The sequence below is a fragment of the Nicotiana tomentosiformis genome, chromosome 9, assembly GCF_000390325.3.
Source record: "Nicotiana tomentosiformis chromosome 9, ASM39032v3, whole genome shotgun sequence".
NCBI classification, from domain to species: Eukaryota; Viridiplantae; Streptophyta; class Magnoliopsida; order Solanales; family Solanaceae; genus Nicotiana; species Nicotiana tomentosiformis.
Window position 1 is genome coordinate 66,502,207 of NC_090820.1, and position 22,061 is coordinate 66,524,267.

A 22,061-nucleotide genomic window follows, 5' to 3' on the forward strand; every position below is an offset into this window, starting at 1 on the left:
TCAGGTCGTTACACCAATGGTAGATATTGAATTGTTGGTGATATTTGAGCATTATCATCAATTGGAGCATTGTAGTATTGTTGTAGCTTGAAGTTTGAGGTAGATTGATTAAGACTTACTCTTCTTGAGGAATTTTCTCTAAAAGCATGTTTTGTGTTAATACCTGAGTTTATTTATAAATTTGCATCCATACTTGTGGGGACAAGGAGGAAGGATGTCACCATGTGTTTTTAAGTTGTGTTGATTATGAAGTGTCATGTGATTTTATAAAATTCTTATTTCCAAAACTTGTTGGAAAAATGACACTTATGAAAAATGTTATAAGTTTTATTAAAACTTATGTATTGATAAGAGTATAAAATGCTTGAGTGCTAAATATATATTTTCATGAAAAAGTATGTCTTTTGCAATTTAAACAATGGAGTAGCACTTGTAGTATCTTTAAAAGATTGATGTTAAATTGCTAAATGCTTTAATATGAAAAAGGTTATTCATTTTATTTTGTTCAAATGGTTTAGTTTGGATATGAAAGTCATGATTTGATAAAAATAAATCTTTTGAGGCTATTAAGATCTGAATCTATTTTTGATATGTTAAATATTTTAGGAGTTACTTATAGAGACCACCGAGATTGGTTTGAATATGATGTCACGACCCCAAAATCTCACCGGAGCCGTGATGGCGCCTAACACTGCTTGCTAGGTAATCCAAAAACAAATATGCGGAAATGAACTTTAACAAATATAAGAAATAGTCTCAAAAGCAGAATAGCATAAATCACTGAAGTTATAATGTCAATACAAATAAATCCACCCCAAAATCTGGTGTCACCGAGTACATGAGCTCTATAGATTACTAACTACAAAGTCTGAACAAAATACAATATTGTCTGGAAGACTGAACAGTAATAAAAATAGACAAGGGAGGGGACTTCAAGGCTTGTGAATGGAACTATCATGCTACCTTGAAACCACCAAGCAAATCCGGATGCACAACTCTTTAGCAACCACTTCTCTCATCAACACCTAAATCTGCACACGAAGTGTAGAGTGCAGTATGAGTACAACCGACCCCATGCACTCAATAAGTAGCAAGCCTACCTTGAAAAAAGCAGTGACGAGATTGACAAAGTCCGATGCTCATTTTCTACAATCAACAACAACAGTAACAACATAATAATAGCATACAGGGGAAAAACAACTCAAATAATAACAAGATCAACTCTAACACAATAAGAGGAGATATAGGCATGCTTTTCAGGAATATCAGTCAATGCATCAGTTTTTTCTCAGAAATCACTTAGATAGAAATTTATTAATGTAAACTGTGATTTGAAGCCCTAAACATTAAGTAGGGACATCAAATAACATGAGGGATATACAATTCTATGCCTGGATGTCAGATATACATGATAAATCAACTATTTCACAGTTAACTCATCAAGTAATAACAAATCTTAGCACCTTCATAGTGCTTGGCACAAGTACCCTTTAGTCATGCTCTCAACACTCTTACGGTGCCTGGCACAATGCCCTTGAATCACACAAACAGACACACACACACACACACAAAACACTGCATGGGTGCCTGACATAAGTCCCTCACCACACACATATCAAGTGCCCTCACTCACATGGCCCAAAGTAGCATGGCTTATCACATGACTCTGAAGGGGCGGATTCTAGCCCAAGCGTTGATCATATCTAAGTCAATATGGGGCCCAAAGTAACATGGGACCTGGCGCACACATCACCTCACTATCAATACCACTTAGCCCAATATGGGGCATGACGCACGCGTCACCTCACTAGCAATACCAATACGGCTATATGTCCCAAGATCATTCATCAATCCCCTCAAGTCTCCATATGCCAACATCTCACAGAAACATAATTCAATATATTACACGAAATATAACAAAGTGCAACAATTCAGCTCAAACTCATGTCACACACAAGGACACCAACAACATGTGAGATAACATATAAAAAGTGTACAGAGACAGAGATATAACACGTGAATATAATTCATGACTGAAAAGTATGATTAGGGCTAAGGCAAATGACTCAACATAGCAAAAATAACCCCATCATGCCTCAACAAATAAGCAAATAGCCTAGACATGATTTTTAGCATGAATAATAGCTCACATAGTCATACAAATGGAGAAAAATATAATATCAAAGAAGTATAATAGCAAAACTACGCATATAATAGTCTAAGATCTACCCGGATCATGAATAACTACGATGCACGCATATATGCTCGCCACCTCGCATATACGTTACCCCCAACATATAACAAATATCATAGCCAACGGGGAAATGCCCTCAATCCAAGCCTAGGCAAGATACTTACCTCATCTAAGCTAGTCTTCAACCTCAAATTGCGTCAATTCCTTGATCTAGTCCTCCAATCTCAAAAATCCATGCCAACCATCATCCAAGGAAGTCCATATTTTCATAGGGAATGATCCCAATCCATAAAGCTTCGATCTTTGAAGAAATTCTCAAAAGTCAACAAAAGTCAACCCAGGTTCGTATGCCCGAAATCCGAACCAATGACAAAATCCGATAGTCCATAACCTACCAAGTTCAAATATATGACTAGTTTCCAAAACCGAGTCTAAATCGGTACTCAAATATCCAAAATACATTCTCTTAAAGTATGACAAAAACCCAAATTTTCTTCCTTAGATTTATCAATCAAATTCCAAAATTGAAGATAGAATCATGAATAATAATGAAATTCGAGTGAAGAACACTTACCCGATCTACGTGGGTGAAAATCGACTAAAATATAGCTCCAATACGAGCTCCTAATATCAAAATATGATAAATAAAGCTACCCTCGAATATAACATTCTGCCAGGCATCCTCGTTCCTATGATCACCAGTTCGTATCTGCGAGCTCGATTTTGTGAGTCCTTTGCTCGCATCTATGAATTCCAATAGCACAGGCCCTCATCGCATCTGCATCCATATAGCCACATCTACTTGTGACTCCACAAGCGTAGAAGTGATACTACACAGTCCAGCTCAACTCCGCAGGTGCGCACATACATTCGAAAGTGTGACTCTGCACCTGCCACCAACTTCAGTAGAAATAACCAACGCCATACCTCCCCAGCCTCGCATCTGTGAACACTTCACGCACATGTGCACCTTTGCATCAGCGATGAATCCTCCGCAGGTGCTGTGCACTAGAACCAGCAAACCAGTAATCCATGCAACTCCAAAATGGTCCAAAACCGACTCGAAATACACTAGAATCCCTCAGACCTCATATATTCTCATCTACAAGTCCAAATACAATATTTCAACTTATCCGAAAGCCCGAAACACCACATTTAGCATCAAATCCAAATATCGGAGAGAAAATTATTTTCTTAACTTTCAAACATTCAAACTTCGCCAAACTTATCCGAATCATACTTAGACATACTGGATCACAACCAAACTTTTCACACAAGATCCAATCAGCTAAATGAACCCATTCAAAGTCCCAGAACACCAATCAAACACCGATAACACTAAAGTCAACTTTCAGTTAAATCTATAAACTCTCCAATTCTTCAAATTGCCAAATTTCGAAAATAGGGCCAAAACCTTCTAGGAACGTCCAAATTCAAATATGAACATACACCCAAGTTCAAAATCACCATACGAATATATTGAAACCATCAAATCCCTATTCCAAGGCAAATTACTCAAAAGTCAAACCCTGGTCAACTCTTCCAACTTAAATCTTCCAAATTGAGAATTATTCTTCCAAATCAACTTCGAAACTCGTAAAAATAAAAACCAACCGTACACACAAGTCGTAATGCATCATATGAAGCTACTCAAAGTTTCAAATCCCCGAACAAAGTGTTAACGCTCAAAATTACTGGTCGGGTCATTACATATGAGTTCGTTGCCACGAAACTACACATGCCAGTTTAGGGACACATTCCAAGTTTAAGCCAGGGTTTGTGGGATAAAGTCCCCTATTGTGAGGAAAAATAATTATTACTTAAGGTAATGAGGTTAGGTCAACTCGTACATCATTATGGGAAGTTGCCCAAACAAGTAGGATCAAATAATTATTGCTAGGTTGATCACCTAGTGGTTATTTATTATGCCGGTGCCGATATAGTACACCTGGTGAAAGTTAAATAGGACTTCTTTTATGTTTAGGGGAACCGAAAGTGATTTCAACGACCTAATGAAATTAAAATAGTTTTTTATGATTTATTAAAATATTGGATTGATATAAATGTTCTAAAAAATTATATCATAATTTACATTTCACTTGTCTTTTTATTTAAAAATAATAAAGATCATAATTGATATAACTACTTGTAACTTTATATCTATATCAGTTGCTTAATTTTTCTTAAAGTCTTGTCCCGGGAGATTGAGATAGAGAGAATCTTTGACACTTATTGAGTATGTGACGGTTTACTCAGTCCTCTTAGCGCCCGCTTCAAGGCTATGCCTACTTACATATTTCAGGATAAGGTATGATACATGACATGCAGACAAGGCTAGGATGACTCTTTTCCCAAGATAGATGGTGAGACATCACTCCTATAACGTGATAGCTATCCTGTTATTTTTTTATTTTCTTTTAGTGGGAAGTTGTCCCAAGTGTTTAATTCTATTTATTGTTTGAGGCTCAAAAGATAGTTGTGATGAGTTGCAGTACTTAAATTGTACACAACATATATGATTTTTTTTAAATTTTACTTGATCTCATTATTATTATGAAAGCCTTAATATATGGTTTTGAATTGAAAAAATGTTTCATGATTTAACTTAAAAATATATATGATCTTCAAAGAGCTTTCGCAGTTAAATTGATTTTCATGCATATGGTTTGTGTGCATAATATGATTTGGTTCGCTCGGATCGGGTAGTGTGTCGGGTGCCGATCACGTGGATTTGGATTGTGACATTTATATTTCCCAAATTATGCCTCATTAATTTATTTATTTTATTTCTACCATCTCTTTTTTGCAGTATTTTAATTTTCCTTCTTCTATTTCGCTTTGGAATAGTCTCTCTCCTAGCTATGTTCTTATTCTTTTGTCATTTCTTCTTTTATTCGTCTCCTATTACTCTTTGAATAGAATTAGGGATGAATATATTGAAAAATATTACTATGTATGAGAGAATTTTCTTATTACTTGGTGAACTTTTAATATAATAGTGATTGTTATTGAGTAAATTTTTAATTTATAGTGAGTAATTATCATGACCCAAAATTTTACAACGTCGTGATAGTACCTAACCCAACCGCTTAGGTAAACCAACCAAGATATAACACAATTTGAACTGAATACCATCAAGTAAACAATATAATAAGAATGCAAAAACCAATACATCCCCAACAACTGGTAGTACAAGTCATGAGCCACTTTGATTTAGATTTACAACGCTGGTATGAAGAAAATATAATATCTGTTTGAATAAACATAAACAGAAGCACAAATCCTAACCTACCATGAACAAATGGTGGCCTTAAACAGGAACGCTAATACATATTCAATGCTAGCCTTCGTCATCCACAACAGCTCAGCTCCACGATTTGCACGCAAGGTGCAAAAGTATAGTATAAATACAACAAACCCCATGTGCTCAGTAAGTACCAATACTAACTTCAATGAAGTTGTGAAGAGGTTTAGTCAAACGAAACCACTTATATGCAACCTGTACAACTCAATAACATGTATAAAAACAAAGAAATATCCGAGGAATGGTCCTAGAATAGCAGATATCAATAATAAAGTACACAAATTAAGAAGAAGGCAGTAAATATGCTTTTTTAAATAACCACATTAAGCATGTACAATTGCACCAAAAATCATATATCAATACAATTTTCACCATTAATCCCAAACTCAAATACTTTTACATGATCACAAGGGGCTATGCATAATAAAGATCATATTTTCAACAATTCCCAAATAGCATTTGTATGAATGCTTCTACATGAGTTCAACATAACATTGTATGAAAACTCACCATTTTTATCAATTTGACACTCTCCAGGTATCCAACAACTCACTAACAAGTCCCATAAGTAAGTATAATTCATCAACTAGCATATGTAGAATATATGCATGAATAAATCATGTAAAATGCATGAATATGCATAAAGGATTCACTTGAATGATCAAATCCTACATCTTTATGCTCAAACTTATCATATAGGATCCCGCATCATTATCAAACATGAAACCCGTCGGTATATCTCAACCTGCGTGTACGCTATCAAGAGAGAAACATAAGAGGGCGATCCTACAAAGATGAATCCATATCCACACTCTTCACGGCAAAAACCTTGTGCACTACACGGCAAAAACCTCTTGCACTGCACAACGAAAACCTCGTGCTATAATAATCTCAATATCACAATAACCACACGACAGACAATCACATGCCATAATAATAACAATATCATAATAATCGCACGATAAAAATCTCGTCCCACAAAAATAACAATATCACAATACTGCACAACAAATACTTCATGTCATAATCATCTTAACAGCACAAACAACTCACGTGCCAAAATCTTAGTCATATTAGGGAACCTTATGCAAGGATGTATGCATATGAATAAAATATGAATTTTATGCATGATGTATGCATGTATACAAGGTATGGCTATAACTCCAACATGTAATACATCCTCCAAATAATTATCACGTCCAATTTAGCATCAAAAGCTTAAACATGAACTCTAACTTGAAATAAGGAAACACAAGCAACCATACAATGGTTAAGGCATATCACAAGAATATAAAGTATGGATGTTTGTTCATAATATAATGTGTACTACGACCAAGTCAAGTATATTAAAAAATCTCAAGAATAATCCATCGGGCCCAAATAAGATGTTATAAGTTAAAACATGATCTCTAGCATGAATAATGGTGCCACATAGTCATAAAAATTAAATAAAGCATAAGTCAAGAAGAAATCGACTTGAACTTTGTCCATGTAAGAGGAGGTGATCCTGCTAGTCTGCCCAACTCATAAACATGATACCACCTCTTGGCTGGACCCTGCATCTGGAAGGCGGTGAGTCAACTCCATCAGATTCAACAAGTACCTAATTGGGTAGAATCTCATGACAACGATCCAAGAATCCTTGAGCATCCTCTGAAGGTGTACCACTGAAGTGAGGAGTACACAACTTTGTGAACTTATAACGTCTTTTTAGCTCATTAATTGACATCGCAGGACTATCCTCAGGCTGCGCGGCAATAGTAGGCTGGGCTTCCCCAGCTGGAAACAGTGCGGCAGTATGATAACCATTGGCAACCCACTCTGAGGTATGAGTAGTTGGAGTCTTCGCTCTGCCCCCTTCCTAGGACGTAGCTAGTAAAGTAGAAAATGCCCCGGCCTGAGCCAAACTCTCGAACAAACCAATCATACAGATTAAGGCATCTAGTACAACTGGCTAAACAAATAAGCCTTGGGAACCTGAGCTGGTATCTTTAGCTCTATATAATCATGAACCTGCTCCTCAACAGGAGCTACTAGTGGCTCCACAGTAGCTGCACAAGCAGGGGCTCTAGCTGCGGCGCGTGCTCCACCTCTATCTCGGCCTCAACCCGGCCTCTCACGGCGCTGGCCTAGGGTACCGGTGCGTGCTTAGCTGCACCAGACGATCACGTCCTCACCATCTATGAGAGAATAGAAAAGTAAATATTCAAACTTTGGGGTAAACAAATTCTGCACGACAGAGAATGAAAGAATGTGAAGTTTCCTAAAAGCTCTGTTGCCTCTCAAAGATAAGTACAGACATCTCTGTACCAATCCGCAAGACTCTACTAGACTTAGTCATGACTCGTGAGACCTAAGAAACCTAGTGCTTTGATACTAACTTGTCACAACCCAAAAATTTCATCGGAGTTGTGATGATGCCTAATACCGCTTGCTAGTCAAGCCATCGATCAATAAGCAGAAACAAATTTAAATAACATTATAAGATAGTCTCAATAGCAGAATAATCATAAATTACTGAAGTCAATAGTAATAATACATGTGAAAGCCATCCCACGAACTGGTTTCATCGAGTACATGAGCGCTATAAAATTTAATTACATAGTCTGATCTAAAAAAAATACCACACTGTCGGAAAGATAGAATAGTAATTACATGAACTAAGAAGAAAGGGATTTCAAGGCATGAGAACAGAAACAACAGCTACCTCGAAATCTCCAAGACTAGTACTGGTGACACTCTCTCGCAATCACCTCTCTCAATAGCAGTTGGATCTGCACATAAAGTGCAGGGTGTAGCATGAGTACAACCGACCCCATGTACTCAATAAGTAACCAGTCTAACCTCAGACTGAAAGCAGTGACTATCTAGGCAAGGTCCAATACTCATTTTCAATAGCCAATAACAACAATAATGGTATATAAATGGAAAAAGAAAAATAGCTCAAGTAATATCAAATTTAATCTTTTCACAATAAGAGGAAAAATAAGCATGCTTTTCAACAATAACAGTTAAGACATAAATTCTCACAGAAATCATCTAAACATGGTTTTATCAATTTAACTACAATTCCAAGTTCTACACATCAAATAGAGACATATAGTTCCAATTAGTATGAGGAAAGAGAACACAACCCTACACCTGCATGACAAGTATACATGCTAGAATCAACAATATCGCAATTAAATCATTAAATATACCAAATCTCAGCACGTGTATAGTGCCTGACACTATTGCCTTTCAATCCTTACACAAAACTATACTCAAAACTGTACGGGTACCTGACACAAGTCCCTCACCAAGAACTTATATGACCCATATGCCTGCACCCACAGGTTATTACCCGACTTAAGAGGGACGGGTCATAGCCCAAGTGCTGATCGGATCTAAGTCAACAATCAATATATGGGACATGGCTCACACGTCACCTCATAATCAATACCACTCAACCCAATGCGGGGCCTGACATTTGTGTCACCTCATTATCAGTATCAAATTAGCTCTATGGCCCATGATCAGTCATCAACCGCTCAAGTTTCAATGTTCAAGTCTCACAATACTCAGCTCAAACCGTGTCACACATATAAGGACATCAACAACATGTGAGATAACATATAAAGAATGCACAGAGACAAAGATATAATGCACAAATGTAACATCCTGACTGAGAATATGACTGCAATTAAGGCAGAAAGCTCAATATAGCAAGAATCTCCCTATTATGTCTCAAACATATAAGCACATAGCCTAGACATGATTTCTAGCATGAATAATAGCTCAAGTAGTCATACAAGTAGAGAAAAATATAGAAATAATGGGACATGATAGTAAAATAAGGCACATAATAGCTTAAGGTCTACTCAAATCATGAATAACCCTAGTGTACGCATATACGCCCGTCACCCCAACATATATCTAATACCATAGCCAATGGGAAATTACCCTCAAACCAAGTTGGACAAGTTATTTATCTCAAAGCGCATGACTCAATATTCAAAAATCCCTTCCAACATGAATCTACCTCCAAACGATCGAATCTAATAAAAAATAACTCAATAACATCAAACACGACTATATAAATGATTTCAAACAATAAAGATCCAATCATTATCAAATTGCACAAAGTCAACCAAAAATTCAATCGAGATCAACTTCCCAAAACCTGACCAAAGTTACAAATCCTGACTAGCCATTCAAACACGTATCCAAATATACAAGTTACATCCAAATTTGACTCCGAATCGGGGTTCAAATCTCAATTATTCATTCTCTAAAATTTCTCACGAAAACCCCAATTTCTCTCTTAGATTGCATCAACCAAAAGCCAAAATCAAGGGTAGAATCACGAATAATAATCAAATTTTCATCCAAATTTGACTCCGAATCGGGATTCAAATCTCAATTATTCATTCTCTAAAATTTCCCTCAAAAATCCCAATTTTCTCTCTTAGTTTTCATCAACCAAAAGCCAAAATCAAGGGTAGAATCACGAATAATAATCAAATTTGAGTTAAGAGCACTTAGTCAATCCAAGTGGGTGAAAATCGACTCAAAAATCACCCTAATCTGAGCTCCTAATCTCAAAATATGATAAATGAAGCCATACCCTCGAATAAAAGTGTTCTGCCTAGCGTTTCTCACTTCTGCACTTCTGCGGCACCGCATCTGCAAAACATCCTCGCAGATGCGCACCTGACTAAAGTACCCGACCAGTGCACCTACGGCTAAGAGTTCACTTTTGCGGAACCGCATATGCAGCCTTCCTACGCACCTGCGCCCAAAGCTCCGCATCTGCGGACACTGCTGTCCTCCGCTATCATTTGCATCTGCAATCCTCTGTCTGCTTCTGCGGACTCACACCTGTGGACCAAACCTCGCAGGTGCAAAAACACCAAATCATAACTGCCATCTTACTACAAAATATTCCGAAACTCATCCGAAACACACCCGAGGCCCCTAGGATCTCGTCCAATCACATCAATAGTCCTAATACTTTCCTCAAACCTATCCAAAGGATCAAAATACTGAAATTAACATCAAAGCCACTAATCATCGATCAAGATCAATCTCTTAATTTCATGAATTTCCAACTTCAAACCAAGTGTCCGATTTAAGCCTAAATTATCCAGAATAAACCCAAACTTTGCACACAAGTTCCAAATGACATAACGAATCTATACCAATTCCTGGAAACATAGTCAGAACCCGATAGCCTCAAAGTCAACTTCTGGTCAAATTTATGAACTTTCCAAACCTTCTATTTTAAACTTTCGCCAAATAGAGCCAAATCAACCTAAGAACCTCCAAATCAAAATTCGGACATATGCCTAAGTCCAAATCCGAGGTCGTTTATAAGAAAGTCAAACCTTGGTGAACTCTTATAACTTTAGCTTCCAACCATGGAATTAAATATTCCAATTCACTCTAAAACCTTTCCGAGACCAAACCAACCATCTCTGCAAGTTACAAAACAACAATCAAGCATACGGGAAGCATCAAGTAGGGGAACGAGGCTCAAACACATAAAATGACCTGCCGGGTTATTACAACCAGAGTGATGTGGAATCTCTTGAACCAAGATTAATATTTATCTGATCTCTCAGCTTTTTGCCATTTTTTGCTATATTACCCTCTCTTCTCTACCCGTAAGTCACATTTTTCAATTTCAGTTATACTCCTCACGTTCAATTCCCTTTTCCTAAACTATCACTTTAACAATTTTTTGATACGTCATGTATTCTGAATTCCTTTAAATATGGATTCTTGCTCTCTTCTTTTTCATTCCCAAGTAAAACTCCTCTTTATGTAGTTTATACCGCCTTCATCTCCTCTTCTCTTCCCACTCGCCACCTATAATTCTTCTTCCTCTTCGGTGCCTTTTTCTCAATTCTAGGTTACCACATAAAGAAATCAAACAATTCATGCCATATACAAAAATCAAATAATTTAGTTTTTCCTTATGCGGGTCTTAGTATGATAGGCCGAATCATTGGCAGGATAATGGAAGAATTAGTTATCTAAGTATTTATCCTTAAAATCGGATAACAATTAAATTTGTAAGTGGTTTTAAGGATACGTGATTTTACTTGGCACAAATTGTGAAATATGAGAATTGAAGTTAGAAATTAACTGTAAAATGAAGCAAACCAATGTGACGCGCAACTTTGTCCCTCGAGCTGGGTCGCCCTCGAACCAACTGAGTATATTATTGAAAAGCAAGAACTGAACAACTGAATAAGAGAGCATAAGAGAGAAAACGTAATATATTGCTTTGTTATGCGTGAATGTCCCTTTGAAAAATGATTGGAACCCTCTTTATATAGTAGAAGAGTTCTACATATGGTACAACTCTAAATGAATAAGGAAATCTCCTGATTGGCTAATCAACCGGTCTTGACTTGATACATGCCTATTTCTCTGCCACAATCCTTGTCCGGTCACGGATTCCTCGGCTTTCTGTTATTCGACTTAGCTGGCTTCTTTCGATCTCGCTATATCTCTATCATTCTCGGTCTCGACCTTAGGTGGTCTCAATCTTGATCGATCCCTGAATCACGAGCTAGGCAATATTTATTCTTGTAAGGATCCAATATAACTTGGGATTGAACCTCGGTCTGCTACCCCGATCTCGATTAACCATACAAAATCGGGCAAGCCCGATTTTGATCATATACATATAGTCCCCTCATTGTTTGGAGAGTAATGAAAAGAAACTATTTGAGCCTTCGATCATGATGTAATCGTCATGACATATGCAGCAGAAGTGATCGAAATGTCTTATCAGTACAGTTTCCCAGGTATTTAATGCACGTCAGTCGATGGTCGACCACTACCAATTTTGAACCGTCGTTGTGAAACCGATAAATAACCCCCTTCTTCATTATTTCAAACTTTACTTTCAAATCTTTTTCATTCCAATCTCCATAGCTCTTTGCCTTCTTCAAAGCTTCCTATCTTCAAATCTTTGAGTTTCTTTACTTGTTCTTCCTAAAACACCAACTACTTCAGTCTCCATTTTTCTTTGCCCACAAAAACTAAATGGTCAAAACAACTAAAACTATTCCGCAAAAAAAGGCTGCTTCCTCATCTCGGCCGGCCGACGAGAAACCAGTGGTAGAGCCATGCCCTGAAGAACTTATTCCCGGGGTGTGTGTCATAGATTCTGACTTTAAGGTCGAGAAACCCTCATCGGTTCCTGATCGATGCGAGCCGATACCAAGATATATATGCTCGATACCCAAAAGCCTCCTCAACCAGGTGAAGAAAGGTTGCAACTAGGGAAATAAAAAGGTTATGATACTGGCACCAGAAGAAGCGATCACCACCCACGTGGAAGGGTTCCTGAGTGTTTACACTTATCCTTTCACGCAGGATCCCCTCGATCCGATCATCGTAGTCTTTTGCAAGAAATACCAGGTGACCCTCGGCCAAATTCACCCCTCTTTCTGGAGGATCGTGATACTGCTCCGTTTCTTCGTGAGAAAAATAGACGGGCTTCCCTTCACCCTTGACCACCTCATAAGATTATATAGACCTCGACTCTATCTAGATTGGCTGATAAAGTTTCAACGCCGGGCCATCAAGGCTCTTATCTCGAGTATAGATGAAGACAAAGATCGGGGCTGGATGGGCTGGTTCGTTTGGGTGAAGACCACAGACCTAATCCCGGCTGAGAGCATGTCATTTCCTGAGAAATGGAATATGAAATGTAAGTATGACCGTCTTTAATTTTTGTTCGTTGTTTTTACTTCTTCATCCTTTATTATTAGTGTTTTTCTCGATGCAGCCGTTGCTTGGATGCCGGGTGCGGTTCCCCACCTCGCGAACTGGGTTAGCAACCTTGTTTCGACGTCAACATACGCCGAGCGTGCATGGTGCGATTTGTCAAAGGGCTGGTGGTAGGCTCATACTCAAGGTAAGCCTTCTTCCTGACTTACCAATTTTCCTATCGTTCAAGCATCTTTTCAAACATGAGTTTACTTACTTTCTCCTTTTGTAGGTCTCAGAAAGGATGCGACTATGAGACCCCCATCCGGTGATGAATAAGTTTCACCACCTATCTCGAAACTGGCAAAGGAGAATAAGAGGAAAAGGGCCTCGAACTCTAAGGGTCAAAAACCCAAGAAGAGAACAACCCGTAAACCCAAGGAGAACATAATCCCGCTGACTATGGAGTCAGTCCAAAGACTAAGGGAAGAATAAGAAGAAGAAGAAGAGAAAGAAGATGATTACGGGCTGCTGGCCCGTGGCGAGCTATCACCAAGATTCAGAGAACTTTGAAGCCGGTGGGAGTTGATACTGCTCCGTCTAGGCTTGATGAGGTCGAGGAGGAGACTTCAGCCCAAGTCCTTGAGCCGAGAGGAACCGAAGATGCTTTATCTCGGGGCGAAGAGACCGTTTAAGAGGCGGTGGATGCCGGTGTATAAACTGGGCTTGAGGCGCCCCAAGACGGAGGCGGCGCCCCAAAAGACCCACTTGGGGCAATAGATATTGGGGATCCCCCCTTGTTTTCTTCATTTTTCGAGTCAATGATACGCGATGCTCAGGCCGTGGAGACTTGTCACGGAGAGGGAGCTCACGAAAAGGAAGATCCTTCCCGTGGTTATTTTGTTGGGGTAGAAGATGTCACCGGTCTGAGTGATTTGAAGGCTACGAAGAAGAGCTCGGGCGAGGCTACCTCGAGTTTTAAACTGACCAATCGGTTTTTGGCCCCTAGTGTAGATCCCCGGCGTAAGCGAACAATCGTTATCACGGTCCCGGAGGATGCTCGAGTTCTTGCTGCCCCGTAAGGGTGGCTAGCTATCTCCGACATTTGGTCACGGAAGAAGACCAAGCCTAGATGGGCGAGGTGGGAGCGCCTTGTCTTTTCAACGAAGCCCAACATGCCCTGAACCGGGTAAGTTCATATTTTCTTTGTCAAGTTTCATACTTGTACTTTTCTCCCCTTGTATGATTCCTTATTTCTATTTTTGTAGGCTTCTGTGCTTCATCACAAGGCTTTCTTCTGATCTCGAGGGAAGCTGAGCCGGTACGAAGCCAAAAACCGAGGGCTTACTGAGGAGAGAGATGAGTTTAAGCTTCTTAGTGAGCAGAGAGAAGGGGAAGCAAAAAGACTTTGGGCTGAGCTAGAAGAAGCTCAGAAAGAACAAGCCGATCTGGCCGAGCAGGTAAAAAGAATCTTTGAAGTTAATGACACTGACTCGAGCGTGGTGGCTAACAGTTCGGTCCCACAGGTCCAGCGAAAGCTCGATGTGATAGGACATCTTCGTGAGGAAGTGGACGCAGTGAAAGCGGAGGCCGAGGCATGAAAGAAGAACATGGACCGCCTTGCCTCAGAAAAGGAAGTTGTCCGAGTTCAACTAGCCTCGGCTGAGACCCAACTCCGAAGCTTGAAAGATAAGGCCTTGGTGAAAGCCAAGAAAATTGAGGAGTTCTAGTCTCGATTGGGTTCAGGAATTTCTGATCGATAGAGGCTGGCCACAGAACTTGCAGCAGCCAAATCGGAGGTCGAAATGATGAAGGCTAATGCTGATGCAATGGTGGCCGTCTACCAGTCCGACACTGAAGCTGCTCAGGTTAGAGCAAAGAAGGTTGCCAAAGCAGCTCAAGCTCGAGTAAACTGGGTTGTCGAGCATGCTAAATTCCAGTCTCGAAGAGAGACTCTCGAGGAGATCCATGCTCGTGGCTTCGATCTTACAACCGAGATTGAGAAATCTAAAGAGCTTGAAGCTGAAGCCAGAGTGTTGGACTTTCCTGATGATGATGATGATTTTGGGAGTATGAGCGGATCTGAAAGTGGAGAAGGCCTCGAGAGCGAAGATGCTGCTCCCAGAGAAGACTAAGTCCTTTAGGATTAGTATTTTTTTTGTTTTTTTTTAAGACCGTTTCGGTCTTTTGTAGAGAAATTTGATCGGGCAATGTTGCCCTTGTAAATGATTTTTGACACACACACACACACACACATACACACACACACATATATATATAAACTTTCTTCCTTTCTGCCTTATAAAATTATGAAGTAGTATTCTAAGGTCTGAGGTTTAGACAATTTGATTGAAACCGAACTATTATAGCCCTTAGCCTTTACGATCGAGTGAGTGCTTGCTCGAACTCTAAGTAAGGTAACCCTTAGTTTTTTTATTTGAGCGAGGATGGTCTATCGAACTCAAAGCAAAAACAACACTTAGGCTTTTGTATAAGGCCGATATAGGCTTTGTAAAAAGATTGTTTATGTCTTTCTCCCCTTTTCGGCTTGAAAAAGTTTTTTATCATTTGTATTTGCAAAACTTGTAGTGCCTTAGCATGCAATAAGGAACTGTTCGAGAGTTTGAACAATTTTGTACTCATTAGAGTTTTCGAGGCTTGATATTATCGAAGCCTTTTATGATTTTGCCGGGGGTAGCTCTTTTAACCAGTTTATGAGGGAATTTGAAGGACCATTTTGTTACGGAATTTGGACGTCTCCGAACCGTGTTAATTTGGCCGTAGCCTTTTTATTTCGGGATTTTCCCTTGGGCTTATTTTCCCATTTTACTTCGAGCTTTCTCGAAGTGTCAGTCCCCAAGTGGGATGGCTGTGGCCTATAAAAATCGAGGGTTGCCTAAAAGGTCTTATGATCTCGGATTTTTAATAATTCAATCTTGTTTTATTTTCGGATGGCAGTCCCCGACCGTGGAGGTAATTATCTGAACTCTGGTTATGGTTGGCCCTTAATCATGTTTACATAATAGATCGAGAGTCTGAAATTATAAAGTAGAAATTTTTTTCTAAGTCATGAGATATCAGTAAATAAAAATACTTCTCTTTATAAATGATTATACATACGTACATGTTCTGTGCCAGGGCTCGAACAAACTATGCGGGCACGGTTTGTTTGACCGTCTGGCCCTTACAAATGTTTCCTATCTAGACCCCACTGCCATGAAGTAATTTCTTCGCATCAAAGTTGACATTCGAGGGCAATGCCCCCCAGTATTCGAGGTTGATTGTAAAGAAAATTCGGATACTGTTGAATTGTTCTAAGTTAGCACGATCAATGGTTGCCTCATTAAAAACCTCATCGGAAAACCCATTTGGGACAAAACTGATATAAGGGAAAAATAGTGCAACGCGTGCTTTTAGACCTAAAGGCTTCATGTCGAAGAATCCATCACTGTTTCTGGTCGAACACCTGCAAGGGTTAGTTTAAAATATAAATGAAAATGGAAGGGGCCGTACCTTAGCAGTAGTATCGCTTTAGGTGCGATACGTTCCAATTGCTCGGCAGTTGTTCGCCATTCATCCTATCGAGCTTGTAGGATCCTTTTCCGATGATTTTGAGAACCTGGTACGGTCCTTCCCAGTTCGGACCTAGTTTCCCTTCATTCGGATTTCAGGTGTTGAGGATGACTTTTCTTAGCACCAAGTCCCAGATGTTAAAATGTCAAAGATTGGCTCTTCGATTGTAGTACCTTTCGATCCGCTGTTTTTGGGCGACCAATCGGACGAGAGCGACTTCACGTCTTTAGTCCAAAAATTCTAGGCTCGTATTCATGGTCTCATTATTAGACTCCTCTGTTGCATATCGAAACCTGATGCTAGTTTCTCCGACCTCGACCGGGATCAGAGCTTCGGCGCCATAAACCAACGAGAATGGTGTTGCTCCGGTACTGGATTTCGATGTTGTGCGGTATGCCCATAGAAACTCGGGTAGTATTTCTCTCCATTTTCCTTTGGCGTCAGTCAATCTCTTCTTAAGATTTTGGATGATGGTTTTGTTGGTCGATTCGGCTTGTTCGTTCTCGCTGTGATGATAAAGTGTTGATAGGATCCTTTTGATCTTGTGATCCTCGAGAAATTTAATTACTTTGCTGCCGATGAATTATTTTACATTATCACATACAATCTCAGAGGGCATCCCGAATCGACATATGATGTGGTCCCAAATCAAGTCTATGACTTCATTTTCTCTGACTTTCTCGAAAGCTTGTGCTTCAACCCATTTAGAGAAATAATCAGTCATAAACAAAATAAATTGAACTTTACCTGGGGCCGACGGGAGAGGGACAACGATGTCCATTCCCTATTTCATGAAGGGCCATGGGGACAGGACCGAGTGGAGTAGTTCCTCGGGTTGATGAATCATGGGCGCATGCCTTTGGAATTTGTTGCATTTTCGAACGAAGTCCCTTGCATCTTTTCCCATATCGGTCCAATAGTACCCTGCTCTGATTACTTTGTGGACCAGCGATTCGGCACCAGAATGATTTCCACAAGTGCCCTTGTGAACTTCCCATAGGATGTAGTCGGTATCTCTAGGTCCCACTTCTCATCATCTGATCAAGAATCAAGCATGTTAGAATATTTCATAGTTTGTTACATCGGAGTATCAAGTTTCAGTATAAAGTCAATGGTGGAAGCAAGTCAAGAGTCAAGACAAGACTCCAGATGGTATTTAGATAGAAATTTTATAACTCTTAGATTTCAAGAGTATGTAATTTTCTTTTCATTTTGATGTAATAGTAGGAACCGCGGATCAGAAACTCGACGGAACTTTGCTCGACTCTCCATCTAAGCATACTCTATAAGTTATTTTCCACTTAAACTACACTTGACATGATTTCCTTATAATTCGGGATATGTAGGCTGCCCAAAACCAAGGCTCGGTCGCATCTTTTTCTTTTATCTTTCATTCCTTGTGAAAAAGTAGTGAGGTCAAAAATCAGTCACCTTATTCATTTTCTTGGCCTGAAAACTCTTCATGTTTCCAAGCAAAAGAGGGGCATGATGTGAACAACTAATTTTTGACCTCACCCAAATTCTATTCTATTTTAGTGTAAATATTTCTTTTAGGTCTAATCTTGATAATTTAAACTTTTATCTTACTCTTAATAGGTTGTATTTGATAAAAAATTAATTAAAAAAAATTATTACTACAAAAATCTGATTTTTAATTAGCTAACAATCCCAATCCCCTAACGTCCCCATTTTTCCCCAACTCCCTCACGTCCCCAACTCCCTCGCAACTAACCCACGATTTCCTCCTCCCAGCCCCATTTTACCACCCCCTCACATCACGTCCCAACCCCCATATCCCTTTTGAACTCATTTGCACGGGATATAAGAAAGGATTAATATTCTCCTATTAAAGAAAGAGATCGCAATGAGAGATGCAGGAGGCAATCTGAAGGAGAATGATCAGAACTAAGAAAAATAACATTGTTCATTTGGAGACAAACTGTTTGTGGTTTTAGAGTCGAAAATCAAAGTATCCTTTGTGGTTTTAAGTTCACGGGGTCCAAATTAGTATATTGTAAATATTCTCTGTATACAGTTAAAATCGAGCTCGCCTGCGACATGGTAGATCAGGCTCGAAATGTAGAAAAAAAGGACTGAAGATCGACCCCAAGTACCACCAGGTTAGAACTCGGGGGGTAGAATGCCTACCTTCGAATAATATCGAGACCGTGATCCCGGAATCGGTCCTAGCCTCGAACGAGTCCGAAAAAACATTGCTAGCGTAGCCAACAGAAGGCCAAAATATCCGTGATCGGTCAGATATTACGGCGGGAATCATGGCACGTATCGATAAGGGATCGTCACTCAATAAATTAAAAGATTTATTTACCATTTCTAAACTTATACCTAAAGTAGGACTCCACTACTATATAAAGGGGGTTTGATAATTCATAAGACACATGGTAACATGCACTTAAAAGAAATACATTATTATTTTTCTCTTTAAGCTCTTATTCATCTGCATCTTAAGACCGATCGAAGTATATCTTCCAAGACTGAAATTGTCCAATTCGCATGGTTTGAATTAATTTGTCGTTATTTATTTCAATTGCAACTTAATTTATCACTTTGTATCAAGTTAATCCGCATATGCTTAAAATCACTTACAAATTCAATTGTTATCCGATTTTGAGGGTAAACAGTTTGGCGCCCACCGTGGGGCTAAGGATAATAGTGATTATTTGACACAAAATTCCATAACACATCCTACTTTACATTTGTTCTTTGAAATGTCTCTAATTTCATGTTAAAGCTGAAAATGTCAAACTCTCAGTCAACACCCTTACATGTTGATAATGAGTCCGGCCATCATGGTGAAAATAACAACATAGTGCCCAGTGGCAAGATATCACCCGTTGATCCAATAGGAATTCCGGTCACTGACCCGATTGACGCCAGCTCGCACGTGGCCATCAACACAAATTTGCCTACCGACCTCGAGAATAGCGTCTGTGGTGAAGCCAGATCAGCAGCCCGAAATACACAAGACGTTGGATGGGATAGAATCAATTTACGGGTGATTTTTGAGATATTGCAGGCTCAGCAAGTGGCGATAGCCCAGTTACAGAACCAAAGCTGCACGCCGAGCAGAATTGAACCCAATCCATCTCGGGAAGCCACCCGCAGAAACGAACCGGTTGCAGAGAGGCCGAATGAAAGTGAATTGGGGACTAACCCTGAGATCATAAAGATGCTCTAGGAACTGACAAAACGGGTAGAATCAGGGGAGAAGAAAATCGAAGTTAATGACAAAAAGGTGGAAACCTACAATTCCAGGGTCGACCAAATCCCAAGAGCACCACCGATATTGAAAGGCCTGGATTCCAAGAAGTTTGTTCAAAAACCTTTCCCTTCGAGCGCGGCTCCAAAACAGATCCCTAGGTAGTTCCTCATGCCTGAGATTCCTAAGTATAATGGAACGACCGACCCAAATGAGCATGTGACCTCCTACACAAATGCCATCAAAGGGAACGACTTGGAGGATGATGAGATTGAGTATGTCTTGTTGAAAAAGTTTGGGGAGACCCTGTCAAAGGGATCTATGATATGGTATCACAACTTACCTCCTAATTCTATTGACTCATTTGCTATGCTTGTAGATTCCTTCGTAAAAGCACACGTCGGGGCTATTAAAGTCTAGACGAGGAAGTCAAACATTTTCAAAGTAAAACATAAGGATAATGAGATGCTCAGAGAATTTGTGTCCCGGTTTCAAATGGAACGGATGGACCTATCACCGGTCACTGATGATTTGGTCGTTCAGGCTTTCACCTAAGGACTCAACATTCGGAGCTCGTTGGCTTGATAGTAGTTGAAACAAAAGTTGGTAGAATATTCGGCTGTCACTTGGGCCGATGTCCATAACCGATATCAATAGAAAATCAGGGTCGAAGATGACCAGCTTGGGGCCCCTTCCGGGTCTGTGTATCCCGTCAGAACCATCGACAAAGTCAAGAGAGATATCGATCGTGAACCGAGATCAAATAGGGATCGGTATCAGCTGTACAATGGAGACCGAAGACGCAGTGGATCCGGGCGGAACCTTATGAGAAATGAAAGGAGAAATGACCAAGGTCAGAGCAACCAGGGAATCATGAGCAAAAACATCTTCGACAGGCCAGTCGGACCTAAAGAAGAGCCAAGATTATCAGAGTACAACTTCAACTTCGATGCTGCCGCTATCGTATCTGCCATCGGACGCATCAAAGATACCAAATGGCCTAGACCTTTATAGTCCAATCCAGCTCAAATGGATCCCAACCTAATGTGAAAATATCACAAAACTCATGGCCAGGGAACAGAAGATTGCCGACAATTAAGAGAAGAGGTGGCCTGGCTATTCAACGATGGACATCTCCGAGAGTTCCTGAGTGATCGGGCTAAAAACCACTTTAGGAACAAGGATTCTAATAAGCAGGTCGAGCAGGAGGAACCTCATCACATCATTAACATGATCATCGGTGGGGTCGACATTCCTCAGGGGCCGATGATAAAGCACACCAAAGTATCCATCACAAGGGAAAAATGGACTCGGGATTACGTGCCGGAAGGAACCTTGTCTTTCAATGACGAAGATGCTAAGGGGATCGTGTAGCCCCACAATGATGTAGTGGTAATATTAGTACTCGTAAATAAATCTCGAATTAAGCGTGTGTTAATTGATCCAGGTAGCTCAGCCAACATCATTAGATCGAGGGTCGTGGAACAACTCGGCCTACAAGATCAGATCATACCTGCGGTCTGAGTCCTGAGCGGGTTCAACATGGCATGCAAGACCACTAAAGGGGAGATAACATTACTGGTGAACATCACTGGAATTGTACAGAAAGCCAAGTTCTATGTAATCGAAGGGGATATGAGATACAACGCCTTGTTTGGGTGTCACGACCCAAACCACAGGGCCGCGACGGGCACCCGGTGCCTTACACAACCAAGTACCAACGTAACATATCTTTCTTATCATACCGTCATGGGTAAGTGGTCCAGAAGGGCCGTCATGAGATAACGGGAATAAAACATAAGGGAATACTAGACATAGGCCGACCCAACATGATATAGAAACTTATATATGTGACACGTTCTATAAGGCCGACATGATCATTTGTATACTAAAAACGTAGACCGATAAGGCCATACAAGTATCCATATACATGACATTTATCTACAAGCCTCTAAGAATACATAAATGTCATAAAGGTCGGGACAGGGCTCCACCATACCAATCAATACATATTCAAATAATACTGACCAAATAGGCAACTCCGGAGCAAGTGGAGTACACAA